The 17259-nt window shown below is 42.9% G+C and overlaps 1 long non-coding RNA gene across 1 annotated transcript in view; it reads left to right on the forward strand.

Moving 5' to 3' along the window:
• The window catches only part of LOC116569349, a 32091-nt gene extending 22519 nt beyond the window's left edge, over positions 1-9572 (forward strand). Inside the window, exon 3 of the long non-coding RNA XR_004276989.1 lies at positions 9278-9572. This is a non-coding gene — a long non-coding RNA (uncharacterized LOC116569349). The remainder of the gene's footprint in view (positions 1-9277) is intronic.
• The last annotated feature ends 7687 nt before the right edge of the window (positions 9573-17259 follow it).

A 17259-nucleotide genomic window follows, 5' to 3' on the forward strand; every position in this document is an offset into this window, starting at 1 on the left:
TTTTGTGTGTGGTGTAAGGAAATGGTCCAGTTTCATTGTTCTGCATGTTTGCTGTCCAGTTTTCCAACACCATTTGTTGAAGAGACTGTCTTTTTTTCCAGTAGATATTCTTTCCTGTTTTGTTGAAGAGTAGTTGACCATAGAGTTGAGTGTCCATTTCTGAGTTCTCTATTCTGTTCCATTGATCTATATGTCTATTATTGTGCCATGAATATATCTGCTTTTAGCTTTCTGAGGAAATTAGCATTGCCTTAAAACATTTTTCTTCTAATTCTTATTTTTTGTATTTCTCCTGAGTTTTTCTTTGTGTTTGGTCTCTTTCTTTCAGAAGAAGGGTGTGGTTTTTTCCAAATGTCTTGGTTACTTATTTGTAAGGGAGAGATACTAAAATGGGGATTGGAAGTTTGATGTAGGTAGGGCTTATTTGTTGGTGGGCTTTTCTGAAGAGAGATCTGAAAGGGCTCTTGCTTTTTCCATAGGAAGATTTAAATATTAGTATATGCAGAAGGTGGGGGCTGGTTTCTTCTGGAATATTCAGTTGCCCCAGAGAAGAGTTGTCTAGTCTCTTTTCGGGAGGGTGTAAACCTGCCTTGCAAGTATTCTGATAGCTCTGTCTCACAAAGGTTAGTAAAAGGAGTGATGTTGGTGGCTGTGTGCACGTGCACCTGTGTGTCTCTTTATCCATTGTGAATCTTTTAGTTAATCTCCCTGTTTTCTGTTGGCATTTCACTCTATTGGTATTTCACTCTATTTCTGTTGGTATTTCACTCTACCCACACCTGTGGCTGAAGTCCCATACACAGAATTGCTTGGCTGCTTAGTTTTTTTTCTCCTTAAAAGCTTTTTTTTTTTTTTTTTTTTTTTTTTGCAATGCCATTTTGATGGGTTTGGGGTAAATAAATGCAAACTTTAAATTCTTTAAGTGGACCTAGAAGCTCTGCCTGTATATTAATTCTTACCTCCTCTGGCTAAGTCACATCTTTTCCCTGGCCTTGTATTATTGTTTACATGGAAGCTTACTCTCCTAAGTCTTGTTTAATCTGAAAGAGAATATTGGGATTTTGAATCTGCCCTTTAATATAAGTGAGAGTACTTAGGTGTGGGGTGAGGTTCCCAGAGGATTCTGGAATAGGGGTTAGTGTACCAAGTTCTACAGGATAGCTGTGGGTAAGAGGAAGGAGACTGACGTCTGGAATAAGCCTGCACACTGTGTGTGTGCAGGCACCGTGGATGTGAGTCCCAGACTCACAAAGCACACGCTCATCTTCAGCCTGGGCCCCTGGCACTGCTCGTGCACCTTTGGGAAGCTGTGTGGATGCCCTTATCTCTATTTGGTCTTGCAGATTGCTTGTTGCCCCTTTGTCCGGGAGCAAGGATTCTTAAGAAGACCTGGTTTTGCAGCTTTTTCTTCTTAAAATCTCGCATTCAACTAATGATTTAAGAAGAGGTCATAACCCAGCTAAGATAAAGTAAACAAATAGTAGATATGAGAAGGTAAACTGAGCAAAAGCCATTGGTATTACATTGGAATGAGAGTAGAATTTTTTAAGAAAGCTTAAAAACAGACAGACAAAAAGCTTAAAAAAACCCCACACGGTTACTGAGCGCATCTTAGAATTTAAGAAATGACTGCATTGAAAGTCTTTCTTACTGAGTCGCCAAGCAAGAGATGCCTATAAAACAGTCCTTTGTTAGTCTACCTTACATGTTAGCCTACACCATGATTTTCAATGTAATAAAACTACTTTTAAAAATTGTCCTCTAGGGACACCTGGATGGCTCAGTCACTTAAGCAGCTGCCTTCAGCTCAGATCATGATCCCAGGGTCCTGGGATCGAGTCCTGCATTAGGCTCCCTGCTCAGGGGCAGAGTCTTTACCCTCTGCCCGCTGCTCCCCTTGCTTGTGCTCTCTCACTCTTTCTGTCTCTCTGACAAATAAATAAAAGTCTTCAAAAATTGTCCTCTACATTACATTAAAGCATAAAGGAGGCTTTTGCTAGTTCAGACTGGCCATCATCATCCGGTTAGTTCAAAATGATCCATATTATCAAGCAGATTCTAGGGTTTTCTTTTGAATAACCAGTGGATGTTTTAATGGAGCATGAGGAAATTTGTTTTCTGCTCTCACCCAGAGCCCAGGAAGCTGGTTTGATGTCAGGGCCAAGCTGGGGTGTTGTGGAGTGGGATGGGGATTGTGATCTGGGGAGAGTTGGCTTGGAGTCCTCAGTTCTCTGCCCCGCCTCTTTCATGTGTCTGTTTGTCTATATGCACAGGGCTGTGAAGGGAATGCCAGTTTGTCCTGGCCTGGGGTGTATTAAAAACATGTGCTGAGAGAACGGTTTTCAGCTGGGAGTAGAACACTTGTGACCCGAAGTTGTGTAGGTGGGATGTGGAGTTTTTATAACAGTTCCTAAGAAATCAGTGTAGTTTCACCCCCATGATTATCTGCTAGCATGCTATGCCTTGTTATTGACTTTGTAAATGTTCAGTGGATATTTTTGGGTGTGGCAATGACAATTACAGAATTCATTTTCAGTGTTTTACTTATCTGTGTTGTGGTTTAGGCTTAAGGTAGTCGTAAAAATCCTCAATTGTTGTATTGCAAAATTCAACTACCGTGACATCATCATTTGCGCTAATATGTTTTCTAGACAGAGGAATAAAATTTACTTCCAGTAATAACATTGCAACTATATACGTCCTTAAAGCCTTTACCTTTTAGGTAAAAGGTAAGAATAACATCAGAATGCCTGTTAATATGTAATTTCCCTCTTAGAAGAAATGAACCTTTAATTTAATCCCGATGAGACAGAGTTCCTTTATGAAAGTATTGGTGGGATGTAAAATGAAAAAAAAATGAGCCCCACTTCGAAGCAACGGAGCAAAATGAGCCGGGATTTGGGGCAAGCTCGGCTTTCCAAGGTTTCTCACGTGGAGATGTCTTCAGTTGGGCTGAAGAGCAGAAAGTAAAAGCATCAAAGATCCTGTAGCATGTGAAATGCTGTGCTTGTTTATTTTTCTTTCACCTTATCATGGAGAATCTCAAATACACACAAAAGTAGAGAGGCTCGTGTAATGAACCACCGCTGCAAACATTTCTTTTCCATTTCTTTTCCGAGTAACGCCATCAACCTGATAGGGGAAGACACAAAGTGGCCGGTGTAAGAAGTACTTACAAGTTCGGTAGAACTTAAAAACATGGCAAGAATATACTTCCCAGTGTGTCCAGCTTTACTCCTCCAGTGAATACCAGTATCATGCTAATGCCGTTTGTTAACAACAAAACACTTTCTGAACTTCTAACAAGTGACATTTTGGGTAGGACTCACACTGATTTGATCAAGTTCAGGGCAGGCTCATAGGAAGAGAGAGATCTGGGCATCTGACCGCACCATCCACTGTCTAAGTCACGTGTAAATGGAGTCAATGGTAGGAGACAGCCTGGGAGGCGAGGGCAAGAAGAGCACCATCTCGAGTCTACAGGGGCCCTGGGAAAGCTATCAGATGAGGGTCACGCTTGATTCATGGGCTTTAAAAATGCCAGTGACATTTAAAAATGCTAGTACCCCAGGGCAGGTAGGGGTGCAACTGGAAACTGCACCCCACCCCTAAAATTCCCACTCACCTTTCAGGCTCCTAATTATGGCTGCTGCAGGTGAGTGCCCCAGGGAGTAAAGACTGCACATTCCTGTTTCAGAGGAATGCCGCTGTTTAATTTACCACACGGAAAGCCCTAAAACCCCCCCAAGGCCTTCCAAAAATAGATCGGATTAGTCAGTAGTGACATTTACAGGGTTTTTTTTCTCCCCTCCCTCCCCCCCCTTCTCAGGAATGACAAAAGATTTTTTTTTTTCTTTCTTTCTGCTTAGTAAACTTATCTCCCTGGAGGATTTTCACCTTAAGAAAGAAAGACATGGTTAAATTCTGTGCTGGATTTACTGGATTTTATTGCAAAATTTTTAAAAAATCGAAACTGCTAGAGCCAATATGGGGAGGTGTTTCAATGATGTTGATAATGGAAAGGGCTGATACAGAAGCTATCCTTTGGAAGAACTTGGGGTGACTCAGTGAAGAGATGAGAGGAGCCGATCCCCTGCAGTGGCAGAAGTCTGAAATTTCTCAGCTCTCCATTTGGATAATGACTGCTTTCTGCACAATAGGAACCAAGGAAATATTTGATAGATACTGCCAACTTCTTTTCTACACCATGGCAGGTGTCCAGGACTTACACCTGCTTCACAGACTAATGAAACATAACCATATGTGTCCCGCAACAAAGAGGTGCTAATTTCTTTCGAAAAAGAAGCCCAATGAGAGACAGAGTGCCAGTAACCAAGGTTGAAGGCTGGCTGCCCATTCATTGGTCCTTTAGTTCACTCATTCATTCACTCATTCCTTCATTCATCCATTCATTTCTTCCTTCTTTCCAGCTGATGGACCTTTGGTCTTGTGAATACTCCCGGTAGAGTTACCTCCTCCTCCTCCTCCTCCTCCAGGTCTCAGCCAGATCTCACTTACTTAGGGGAGCGTCCCCTGGCCTCTCACCTCCACGTAATAGGTGGATCATGTTCTTACTGAACTACTCTCTCTGGTATATAACAGACACTCAGTAAGTATTTGTTGAATGAATGAACAAGTTAATCCATTCATCCATGCATTCCTTCCTTTGTCTCTCCACTAAGCATGACTTTTCTAAGCCACAGCTGTGTGAGGACCCTGGCCAGGTGGGCCAGGGTGGGAGGAGGGCAACCTTTCACAAGTCATGACCCATTTTCTTGAAAACCAGAGAGATCTGAGAGTGAGATGGATTTCAACCTGGTCTAGGGGTGGAGGTTTATGGAATTAACCAGAAGGGTCAGAGAGATAGGAAACGGTGGTAGCCAAGTTTACGGTTGTGCCAAGCCCATGTTGACTCTTAGAATCTGAAATATAATTTTCCTAGTAAGGAGGCTGTGACCTCAAGAGATTAACTGCTTTGAAGTCACGGAACTGGTGAATCCGCTTCTCTGAGATTTTTTGAACTGATTAAAAGTCGTTGTGGATTGAACTGTAGGAATCTGCAGTATGTTTTGGTGACTTGGATTTGAAGGGAGACAAGTTATTTCCAGAGAAGTGAAAGGACACAGAGTGTTGATCCTAGAGGAAACGTCTAGGGGAGAAAAGGAACAGTTCAGCATTTCAGGGCTTTTCTACCCTGAGGTGCTGGTGGCAGGTGGGACACCAGCAGCCCCACCAGGAGAGCATTCTGGGAGGGGGCTATTCCTTCAGCAGTTGATTCAATCACCACAGAGTTTTTATCAACAAGTAAACTTTTCTTATGGCAGTGACTTGCTAGACACTTGTTCTTTGAATTCAGCCCTTTCATGTAACAGATCATCAGTTGTGTATTTCTGAAAGAACTGCGCCTCACTGGCAGAGTTTGGGCGGATACAAGGCACCTTCACTTACAGTGACTTGCTTTCTCCTCTGACTTTCCTGTGAAGACATTAAGACTGGAGACCTTTGGTTTGGCCAAGAGTCTCATGGCAGGTTAGTGAAGGAACAAGGGTTTGAGCCAGGTCCCTGAGTCAGGGCCTATGCTCTGTAGTATGGGAGGTTATTGGAGGCAGAGCATGGCTGGGGTGATTCACATGGAAGTGTTTCTCCCTCAAGGTGGAGAAAGAGAGAAAAGTGTGACAAGGGCTTTGAAAGCACTCAGATTTCGTTTTTTAAAAAAGATTTATTTAGGGGCGCCTGGGTGGCTTAGTGGGTTAAGCCGCTGCCTTCAGCTCAGGTCATGATCCCAGGGTCCTAGGATCGAGTCCCACATTGGGCTCTCTGCTCGGCAGGGAGCCTGCTTCTTCCTCTCTCTCTTTCAGCCTGCCTCTCTGCCTACTTGTGATCCCTGTCTGTCAAATAAATAAATAAAATCTTAAAAAAAAAAAAAGATTTATTTATTTGAGAGAGAGAGAGAGAAGACACATGAGTGGAGGGAGGGCCAGAGAGAGAGGGAAAGAGTGAGAGGGGGAGAAAAGCAGACTCCCCATTGAGAGGGGAGACCAATGCAGCGCCTGATCTCATAACTGAGCTGAAATCGAGAGCAACACTTAACCGACTGAGCCACCCAGGTGCCCCTAAGATTTCATTTTTAATACTTAGAGGTGTGCTTTACTCACCGGGAGCTTTTCTTCTTACCAATTGCTATAGCAGAAGGTGACACAGGTGTGTAGCAACTTTTTTTTTTTTTTAAGATTTTTATTTATTTATTTGACAGAGAGAGATCACAGGTAGGCAGAGAGGCAGGCAGAGAGAGAGAGGAGGAAGCAGGCTCCCCACTGAGCAGAGAGCTCGATGCGGGGCTCGATCCCAGGACCCTGGGATCATGACCTGAGCTGAAAGCAGAGGCTTTAACCCACTGAGCCACCCAGGCGCCCCACAACTTTTAAGGATGATGATCGTTGGGGGCGCCTGGGTAGCTCAGATAGTTAAGTCTGCCTTCAGCTCAGGTCATGATCTTTGGGTCCTGGAATCAAGCCCCACGTCTGCCTCCCAGTTCAGTGGGTAGTCTGCTTTACCTTCTCCCTCTGCCTCTTTCCCTGCTTGTGTGCTGTCTCTCTCTCTCTAATGAATGAATAAAATCTTAAAAAAAAAAAAAAGGATAATGATTGTTAGCAACCAATTCTACAGCATTTATTATGTGGCAAATACCAAGTGCTTCGTACCTATGAGTCATTTAATCTCACAAGAAATCTGAGTTAGACTTATAGTCCTCAGTTTACAGATGTGGGAACTGAGGCACAGAGGGATAAACTTAATTAAAATCTCACAGTGAGTTTATTGTCTGAGGTCTGTCTTGTTAATCACCACCTTTTTTTTTTTTTTTAAACTGACTTTTTACCTATAAGATAGTGAACCAGTTGAGTACACAGGAAAGACCTCAATATTGCATTCTCAAAAATATTCTTAAAACTCTGGGTTTCAAAAAATTACTTTTCTGGGCGTCTGGGTGGCTCAGTGGGTTAAGCCTCTGCCTTTGGCTCAGGTCATGATCTCAGGGTCCTGGGATTGAGGCCCGCATCGCTCTCTGCTCAGTGGGGAGCCTGCTCCCCTGCACTGCACCCCCCCCACTGCCGCCCTCTCACTCTGCTTGCCTCTCTGCCTACTTGTGATTTCTGTCTGTCAAATAAATAAATAAAATCTTTTTAAAAAATTACTTTTCTTTCTAAAGTTTCTAGAAAATTATGCTTCTTGAATAGGTGATTCATATGCGTAGTACAACACTCACAACTACCAAAGGGTGTGTGAAAAAGTCAGTCTCCCTGCACCCTGCCCCCTGGCTGGCTGCTCTGTTCCCCTCTCCAGAGTCATCTGCCCTTAACCATCTCTGGTACTGAAAATGATGTTTGGAGATTTACTTTCTCACTTGTGCTTAAAGGAGAAAGAAACACCGTAGAAAGGCCCCCAGCTCTGACCTCAGCTGAATCCTCCTGTCAGGATCAAGGCACATGTGGGCTGTCTGGCAAACTTGATAGGGCAGCCAGCCAGAAGTCAGAGGGCTGCAGAGTGAGGAACTGTGTGGGAGAGAGGAGTGCCTAAGGGAGAAGGAGCTTGGCCACACATCAAAGCTTTTAGGCTTTGCTGGGGGGGAGGAGAGGGAGATTCTGAAGAAGTGGTGATTTCCTCTAATCCCATGGCAGACCCCCGTGGAGTCATTTCCGAGTCCTTTGATATGGAGAGAGAGCCAATGGGCTGAGGTAGACCTCTCAAGGGCTGTCTCTTCTAATGTTCTGGAAGACATTGAGCCCTGCTTGCCCTCAAGCAGACGTGATAAGGGGAGAGCTGCCTTCCTCAGCTCACCCCAGGTCCCTGGACAGTGTTGGCACCTCCGAGTTTCCTGGGAGTGGTGATGGAGAGCTGTGAGGCAACAGAGCTTTGAGGGAGGTGGCCACACAGTGGGAGGCTGAGGGAGTGCTTCCTTCATAGGCCAACCTCTCCAGAGAACTCCAGAACAAAAGAGAAACAAAATGGGCAGTCTTGACTCACAAACTGGTAGCAGCATATAAAAAACACATCTGGGATAAAAATGTTTGCTGATGCTCTGCACGGGACATTCTCTTGTTGTCTTGATTCTTTGTTCTGGCTGCTCTCTTTGCCTAGATTGGCCTTTGTTCTTCTCTTTTCTGGTCCAGTTCCTGCTTATTTTAAGACATAGGCAGCTCCTTTCTTACACCCCTACACTGCTCCCAGCCTCTGGCCCTTGTATTTGTCACCACCTGACTTGTATTATCATCATCTGCTAATGGGTCAATCTAAGACCGTGCACTTCTGTTTAGGAGTGGTTTTGATCAGTTTTGTAGTTCCAGTGCATGGCTTTCAATAAATACGTGGAGAAGTGTGGAGTTCCTGCAGGATATTCTGCACTACACCCAAGGTACCTAAGGCATGTTTGCCAAAGATCTGTCAGTAATAATTGGGCTATCTAATGATCTACTTTTTGCTAGCTTGGCAGACTAGAAAAACTGCCTTTTGGTAGAGAACGGGGCTAAAACTCTAGGTGATTTTGCTTTCAGTGAGCATATCTGGAACAGACTGCCCTGGAAAATGAGCTTCATTAACACGTCAGCATAACCATTTAATTATCTTAGATACCCATCAAAGTATTGGCTATATTACTCACGTTTGGGTCGTTGAAGGAAAATACAAGCAATTGAGAAATCTCATCCTGTTTCTGTGAGGGAAATGTTCTATAAGACCATGTTGAGGTAGCCTGAAGAAAGACTCCATATAATTGTTGTTTTTCCCCCTCACTGTCTTTTTCTTTTCCCCCATTATCTTTCTCCATTCCAGACATGGTGCTTTAAATAACTGGACTTGGGTCAGATTGGAATATAGAATAGAAGCCAATGTTGGGGAGGAGATAAGGCAATGCCTAATTGTGTCTGAGTGACAGAGGGGAAATAGACCATAGACCATATCTGGTACACTTTTGGGATGTAACCCTTTCTGTCTCTTCAGAAGATAGTCAGGGAAATAGAAAAAAAAAAAAAGTCTGAATTCTCTGAGTAGCTTCTGCTTTGTATAGTTTCAACCAAATGAACTAAATTTGTACTTGGAGATGGCAAGTCTGCAGGTAATGGTGCAAACTGAAGGTTTTACACTGTGTAAAAATGGTAATTTTCCCCTTTGGAAGTCAAGGAGCCAGGAAGGGGAGGGGTGGGTGGGGAAATCAATGTGTAGGTCAAAAATTTGAATTTTAAGCACAATTTTCTTAGTCATCACTTTCATTTCTGTCTTCTAGGGAAATCTGACACAGCTAGAAAGCAATGGAAAACACTAAGGGTTGCATCAGATGTTGAAGAGGAACTGATCATACCATGGAGATAAAAATGATCTCTCTAAGGAGAATTTTTAAAATCTGGTTATTTAAAGGTAGCAGCCTTTTCGAGGAAAACTAACAAGGGTTCCAGAGGCCACCTTACCCTTGCTAGCAATGTTGGCCTCATGTTAGAATGAGGAATGGAACTATCTTGATGCTATTCCTCTTCCATTCAGCTTAGATTTGCAAGAGTGGGCTGCAAATAAATTTTCATGGTTTTTCCCTGTAAAGAGCGTCCTAGATTCACTCTGTGGAAAAATGTCTACAATAGATTTAATATGGTTATGATTTTGCCTTAATCCTCTTAGGTAAATCATTTCCTTTTATTCTTCTTAACTGTGGGTCTATTTTTAGCTTACAGCATTACTGGCACCATATATGACCCAGGGACGAGTTAGAAAGGAAGTAAAACATGTGGTCTCTGAGGACCCATGGGGGAGAAACAACACAATAATGATAATTAACATTTGTACAACACTTGAAAATGTATAATCACTTCCCATTACTTTACCTCATTGATTCTCTCCACAAACATCTTGTGTGGGTTTTACAGTCTCCATTTTAGCAATGAGGACAGCGAAGCTCAAAGTAAGAGGGACTTGCCCAGGATCACATTCCAGTAAAGGAAAGAGTCTTAGAAATAGTATTCTGACTCTAAAACTGTAACAGATTCCATTGAAAACTGGCAATTTTAGTCCAATATCTGTATAAGTGCATGCTGATAAGACTTCATGAATGTGGTGGAATGGGGTTCCCCCAGGATACTATCTTGGGAAAGGGTGCAGTGCACATGGATGATTAAAGGAATCAAAGGAGATCCAGCTATGGGGAGAAAAGTGAAAAATGTCATAGGAGGAAAACGAGGGCAGGAATGAGCTGAACCTGTTGATCGGGGGAAGGAGACAGACCTTCCCAGGCAGAAGAACTGTGGTTGGGAATAATGAGACAAGTCTAGGAGAGACTGGAGATGTAAATATAAGGGTAAGGGAACTAGAACTCCTGGAATATTCTTTCAGTTGCTTCAGGGAGCCCTCAAGAGAAGTTGCTGTGAGCACTCGTAAGAGGATGTTCTGCTCTGGTGCCTCAATAAGTAGAAAAGGGGGTTGCCAAGTGAGTTATATATAGAAGTTGTGCAAGGGAAGTTCTTATGCAAAATGACTAAACATGCTTCATTGCCCTGCCTGGTTACTTATAAATGTTGTGTATGTGCAGAAGTTGATGGTGGTCTGGGCATTGTCTATGAGATTTCTCAGAGAGTAAAATGAGAATAAAGTTGTCTAAGAGACAAAGAGCCTCTAGGTTACCTGCAGCTCTTGACAATCTGCTTCTCTGCTCCAGTGGAGGCAGTTTTAGCCACATTCCCATCAAGCATTTCCTACATCTTGCACTGACATCTTAGAACATGGGGGAGACTGGGGGGCAGAGCTTTACTCAAAGGAGGAACTGACAGCTTGGGGGTGGGGAGGGAAGAGAGACCTGATGTAGATTTGAATGGTCTCTATAGTTATGTAATTTTTCTAGCCACAAATCGCTTATTAAACCACTGAATTCATAAGACAAAAAGACTACTGTGCATTTGGGTCACTCCAGTTACCTTGAGATCTGGGACCCATGGGGCTGGGGGTGGCATTGGGTCAGGTCGGTAAGACAGCAACCTGAGCACAAGAGAGAGCTCCAAACTTTTGGGAGTCAGTGCCTGACTGGCTGCACTCCCATGAGTGCAGCTGTGCAGCTGCAGTAGCCCTTCAGAACTATCCGAAACCGAGACAAAAGGGGTCAGCCAGACACTCTGGTAGTGCCCAGGCACTGGATGTGAGCTGGCCCCAGGAAGGGGGTGTGATCTCAGGCAAAGAAAGTCTTTAGCAGAGGGCAGTGCCTCAAGAGGGATTCATCTCATAGCTGGTAGCTGCCAACATTCCAGCAGGTGAAGGGATTGAAATGCTAAGATCTGAACAAGGTGATAAATCTGAGCCCAGATTTTCAATATCAACCTGTGTCCTATATCCAACCATTCTTAAATTGTTCAGGATTTGCCCTTTTCCAAGTGTACAACTTCCTGAATAAATGACAATAGATCCCTTTAGGGAGGGATTGAGCTGATTATTAGTATATATACTTAACATGGTATGATAGGGCATTCCCTTCTGGGGACTTTGCTTCTCTTTCAGTCAATAGGTTCCAAGTCAAATACTGGCTCAGATCCAGAAATTGGACTAGGGACATGACTTTTCATTGGATTACAAGTAGTCTCTTGATCACCCATTTTTTAATTTCTTTTGTTTGTATAGATTGAACATTATTACCCTATCGGCTTGCTCTAGAAATTCTGTCTTCTATTAACCATCTCCATGAATTAGGGCAATTGTGACTACCTTTCTTTTAGTGGTTCAGTGTGGCTACCTGGCCCCTCTTCAGGATGCTGCCATTACCATTGCTATCAATGAGTCCGATTCTGTAATGATATCTGCTACTAACAGGCTGGCCCTACCGAGGATGTTCACTATTGAAACTTCTCATTGATGTTAGTGCTCCTCTACTAGGGCATTCCTTGTCACTTTGGTTAAAAGAACGTCTTCTGGGGCTCCCACAGAACAAAGTTTTCTGTTGTATTTTCTCAACTTTTTTAGTGTATCCACTTCAGCATGCCTCCTACCCAGAGCCCTTCAGCCCCTTCTTCCACTGTTTGCCACGGCAGTTCTGGCATTTCTACTTCACTGCTTTTGCTAAATATCCAAGATCCGTTCTAGGTAATGCTTTAGCACTGTTTCCTGAGGTATTAAATCCTCTTCACAGAGTATCACAGTTCCTATTAGCATATGCTAGCTAGATCCTATAGTTTATTTGGGAGGGGTGTGTGTGTGCGTGTGTGTGTGTGTGTGTGTGTAGATATGATAGATAGATAGATTTTTTTTTCTTAAAGGACTCAGTACTTCCTCAATTGGGTCATGTCGTGATTTAACTCTAGTTCTTGGTCTGATGACCAATATGGGATGTGGGAGTAGATCCTAAGGTCCTGTATTAGTTATCCATGCTGTGTAACAAATTACCTCAAAATCTAACAGCTTAAAACAACAAAATTTATTATTTCACAATTTCTATGGTTGAAGAATTTGGGTACAGCTTAACTCTGTGTTTCTGGTTCAAGGTCACTCATGAGATTACAGTCAAGATGTTGCTCAGGGTTATAATCATTTGAAGTCTTGTCTGGAACATCTGCTTGCAAGATGGCTCATAACATGGCCTTTGGCAGGACATCTAAGTGGCTTGCTGGCAGTTGGTTTCAGTTCCTTACCTTGTGGATCTTTCCATAATGCTGCTTGAGTATCCTTACTACATAGTAGCTGGCTTCCTCTGGAGTGGGTGACTACTTCCCCCCAAACCCCCCCCAAAAAAAAAAACGCAGGAGGGAAGCCACATGTCTTTTATGAGCTAGCCTCAGTAGTTATACTTGGGAACTTCTGCAATATTTTGTTGGATAAAAAAGTTCCATTCAGAGCAAAAGTAAACATGGGACCACTGGGCCATCTTTGGGTCTGTCTACCACAGAGTAATATGTGTTATTTTGCAAGAAGAAGCTCTACATCATCTTCAGGCAAGGTTTGAATGCTAGCCTTTGGCAGAAGGAGTGAACCAATTTGGCAGACCCAAAGTGTTTAGGGGAATCTTGAGATTTGAGGTTTTTGAGTGCATCAAACGAGATGTTCCTATCCCAAGTCTCTAGGGTTCACCCTTTCCTAATCAGGGACCAGATTCTGACGTGGAATACCTTCTAGGTTGACAATTCCACCTCCTCTGGGGTTCTGCTATTATAATTAAGTTCTGAGTCTGATACTCAGTTTTCTCTGCCTTCTGGCTACAGGAACATTGTTTTTGTTTTTTTTTTAATATGCTTCTAAGGAAGCCTTCTGGTATTAACATCTAACTTTAATTAGTAATTAATCACACTCAGTCTTTCATTGTTTTTCTCCAGTGCATCTCTTCTCCCTGCAATAGCCATCCAATTCCATACTCCTTAAATTATTATCTACCCCATCTCCTGAATGCTTGACACATTATAGTGCATACTCTATCACTGTGTCCTACCCTACTTCATCCTATAAAAGTTTCTAAATTTCACTACTAATGTATATCAGGGTCTAACAGTGCTTCATCTTATCACTGTGGACAAAGTCCTTGTTGTGGCCTGTTTTAATGTCTGCTTTTCCAGACATCTATACCAATATTGCCATAAAGGTTCACTAATAAGCTCTCAGATTTGTATGCTAAAAGGTGATTAGGAAGTGCTTTTGTGAATGAAGGAAATAAGATGGGACAGAAAGAGAAGCTGAACTGCAGTACAGTTACAAAAAAGGCCTTAGTCAATCGCATGGGCTACTCTGGATATGGGATGACCCTTGCAGAGTTTACCTGAGCTGATACCTCTGCATTTAGCAGTCATTGGGTAGGGACTGCTTCCTGGAAAGGATGAGAATTCAGACAAAGCAACTGTCTTCAGCTGAGGGTAATTCCCCCAGGGAGACGTCAGCCTTGAACTCTGAGCTACCCATAGTCCCAGCGTCTGGGGGAATGGGTGCCTTAATTCTAAATGGAGTGGTCTGGGTGGCACAACACAGCATCAGACCTGAAATTAGAGGTAGGCATGTAAGGACCCTAGACACAAAATTTAAGGAGGCACTCACTCTCAAGTGTCAACCTGCATGTGCACCATCCTGAGAGTGAGTGCCTCCTTAAATTCTGTGCCTTGCTTGCCTCACCCTAGTGCTGTCCCTGCACAGCATTCCCAATTGTGTGTAATGCACTTAGCCCAGAGCCTGGCATATGGTGAGCGCTTAGAAATTGTTATTAAGTTGTCATTACTGCTTTTATTATTATCTCATAGTTCAGCACTTACTGGGGTGTCCATATAACTTGAACAGGACAAGTGACTGAGTGAAGCGACTTTCTAATCCTGGTTCTATGTTTGTTTGATAAGAAAGGTGTCATCTTTTTTTTTTTTTAAGATTTTTATTTTTATTTGTCAGAGAGAGAGAGAGGTAGGCAGAGGGAGAAGCAGACCTCCCTCTGAGCAAAGAGCCCAATGTGTGGCTTGATTCCAGGACCCTGGGATCATGACTCAGGTGAAGGGCAGCTACTTAACTGACTGAGCTACCCAGGTTTCTTCTTTTTAAACCAGAAATGCCTTTTTAGAAGTTGGAGCTTCTGACATGGAATACATAGACATGATTGGTTATATACCCATTGCTCTTGCTAATAGAACTCCAAAATTTGGGTTATCAGATACTCAGATGTATCAGGGGAAACTGAAGCTCCTCGTCAGTCCTGGGAGTGAATTCTAATTGGCCTAAGCCAATCATGGTGATCCCATTCCTTTTGCCTGTGATTAACTTAACCCTGTATGCCTGATATGATTCTGGCCAATGAGATAAGGGAAAGTCTGCTGCAGGCTTCTGGGAAATATTTTCCTCCTTAATGAAAAGAAACTCTCTTGAGGAACTATCCTGGGGATGTTGCCAATACTTGACTCCTAAGATGCAAATATCTTAGACTCATGAGAGAGCAACCATCTTGGGATCATGAGGGTAGCCAGCTAACAGGTTTTATGAGCAAGGGTTTTTCAGAGAAATAGATGAATAGGATATACATATAGGAAGAGATTTGTTATAAGGAGTTGGGTCCTGCAGTTATGGAGGCTGAGAAGTCCCATAATCTGCTCTCTGTAAACTGGAGACCTACGGAAACCAGTGGTATCATTCTGTGTAAATCGAAAGACCTCAGAACCAGGGGAACCAATGATATAGATTCAAGTTCAAGTTTCGAGGTCTGAAAACAAGGAATGCTGAGAGCAGGAAAATGTTTCAGCACTCTCAGTCAGGAAGAAATGGTGAAATTCTCCCTCTGCCTCTTTGTTTTATTCAGGCCCTCAATATTTTGGTTGACGCACACCCACAATGGGAAGGGCAAACTACTTTCCTGAGTTCATTGATTCAAATGCTTATTTTATCAAGAAATACCCTTACAGACAAACCCAGAAATGACGTTTAACCAAATATCCAGCCACCCTGTGATCCAGTCAAGTTGACACATAAAACCAACCAGCACAAGTCCCCCCAGTCTATCAAGTTGGCACCCACATGCATCTCCTTAAATTCTACTTAATATCCACATGAAGACAACAACAAGGTCATAATTCTGTGTAGTATGATATAACTATCCTGCATACAACTGAAAATGCACTAACCTCTTCTCCAGAAGAGGAGGAGAAGTCCTTGAATGGTGTTTACTCTTTTTGAAATCCTAAACCAAACTACTATGATGTAAAATTAGCAATATTTAAATACTGCTATAAAGCCAAAATATCTTGTTTTATGTAAGAGAATAAGAAAGGACAGAAAACAAAGATACATACATACAGAAAAATATATTCATGGCAATAATGGAAGAAGCACTCATGACAATTACAGTCTTTGTTTCTGTAACTGGTCATGTGGTCATAGCTGGTATTTATAACTACTTTCTTTCTCTATCCATTCTGCATTCCCTTTACCTTCAGCAAGCACCTCAGCTGACCACAGTTTTTTGTGTGTGTTTTTTTTTTAAGATTTTATTTATTTGACAGAGAAAGCATGAGATAGCACAAGCAGGCACAGCAGCAGAGGGAGGGGGAGAAGTAGGCTCCCTGCTCAGCGGAGCTCCATCCCAGGACCCTGGGATCATGACCTGAGCTGAAGGCAGTCACCTAACCAACTGAGCCACCCACGAGCTCCTGACCACAGTACTTTACCTAGTGAGGTGACCCAATCCTTTATTCCTAAAAGTCTGGGCCATTAGTAATTCTGGCTGGATTGGGTTGTTGTAGTTTTTCATTGACGTTAATCACCAGACTTGGTAATACTAAGAGATGCCCTATGGGATCTCCTGTATTCTGGATATACTTTCCCTGATTTCCTGATGGAATGGCAGTCCAGTTTCTCCAGCCAAAATAGTAACTCCTTATCTACCTGTTGATTTCAAGGCATGGGAAGTCCAAATCGGCTGGATGGCACTTCTAGATCAATGAAATCATTGCTGTCTCTCTTGTTGGAAGTGTCCTCTTTGTGGAACTAAGATCCCTAGGCTGGTAGAACATAGTGTTGTAGGAACAGAAAGCAAAAATTTTGCTAGTGGGTCACCAGGGGTAATAGTAAGCAGTGCTGTTCTTATTTCCACACCTTCATTCCTGGATCCATGAACCCTGGCTATGTGAGAAATAGCAGCATATATTGATGGAGAGCATATATAGCCTTCTGGGGAACTTTGCTTCAGCACTGCAAGCTATCGCCACCAAGCTGGCACTGTAAATGATTCTTCAAAAGGCAATTCTAACGTTCTATGAAGCCAGCTGCTTTAGGGTGGTGGGGAACATGGTAAGATCAGTGAATTCCATTAGCATGGACCCACTGTCAAATTCCTTTTATTGTGAAATGATTTTCTTAATAAGAAATAGTGCTATCTAGAATGACACGATGATTGGTAAAGCATTCTGGAAGTCCATAGATGGTAGTTTGGGGAGAAGCATTGCATGCAGGGAAGGCAAATCTGTATCCAGAGTGTTTATTCCAGTAAGAACAAAATAGTGTTGCTTCCATGATATAATTAACCTGCCACAGGGTAGCTGGCTGTGGCCACCTCAGGGAATGGGTACCAAATAGGGGACTCAGTGTTGGTCTCTGCTGCTAACAGATTAGGCACTCAGTGGTAGACTTAGCCAGATCAGCTTTGGTGAGTGGAAGTCAGTGTTGCTGAGCCCATGCATAACCTCCATCCCTGCCACTATGCCCACTGCGCAATGACAGTGGTGACTGAGGAAAGAGACTGGTGTTCACAGAGTAGCTATGTCTCTCAGTCTGTCCATTTGATTATTAAAA

This window comes from Mustela erminea, chromosome 11 (assembly GCF_009829155.1).
Source record: "Mustela erminea isolate mMusErm1 chromosome 11, mMusErm1.Pri, whole genome shotgun sequence".
Lineage (NCBI taxonomy): Eukaryota > Metazoa > Chordata > Mammalia > Carnivora > Mustelidae > Mustela > Mustela erminea.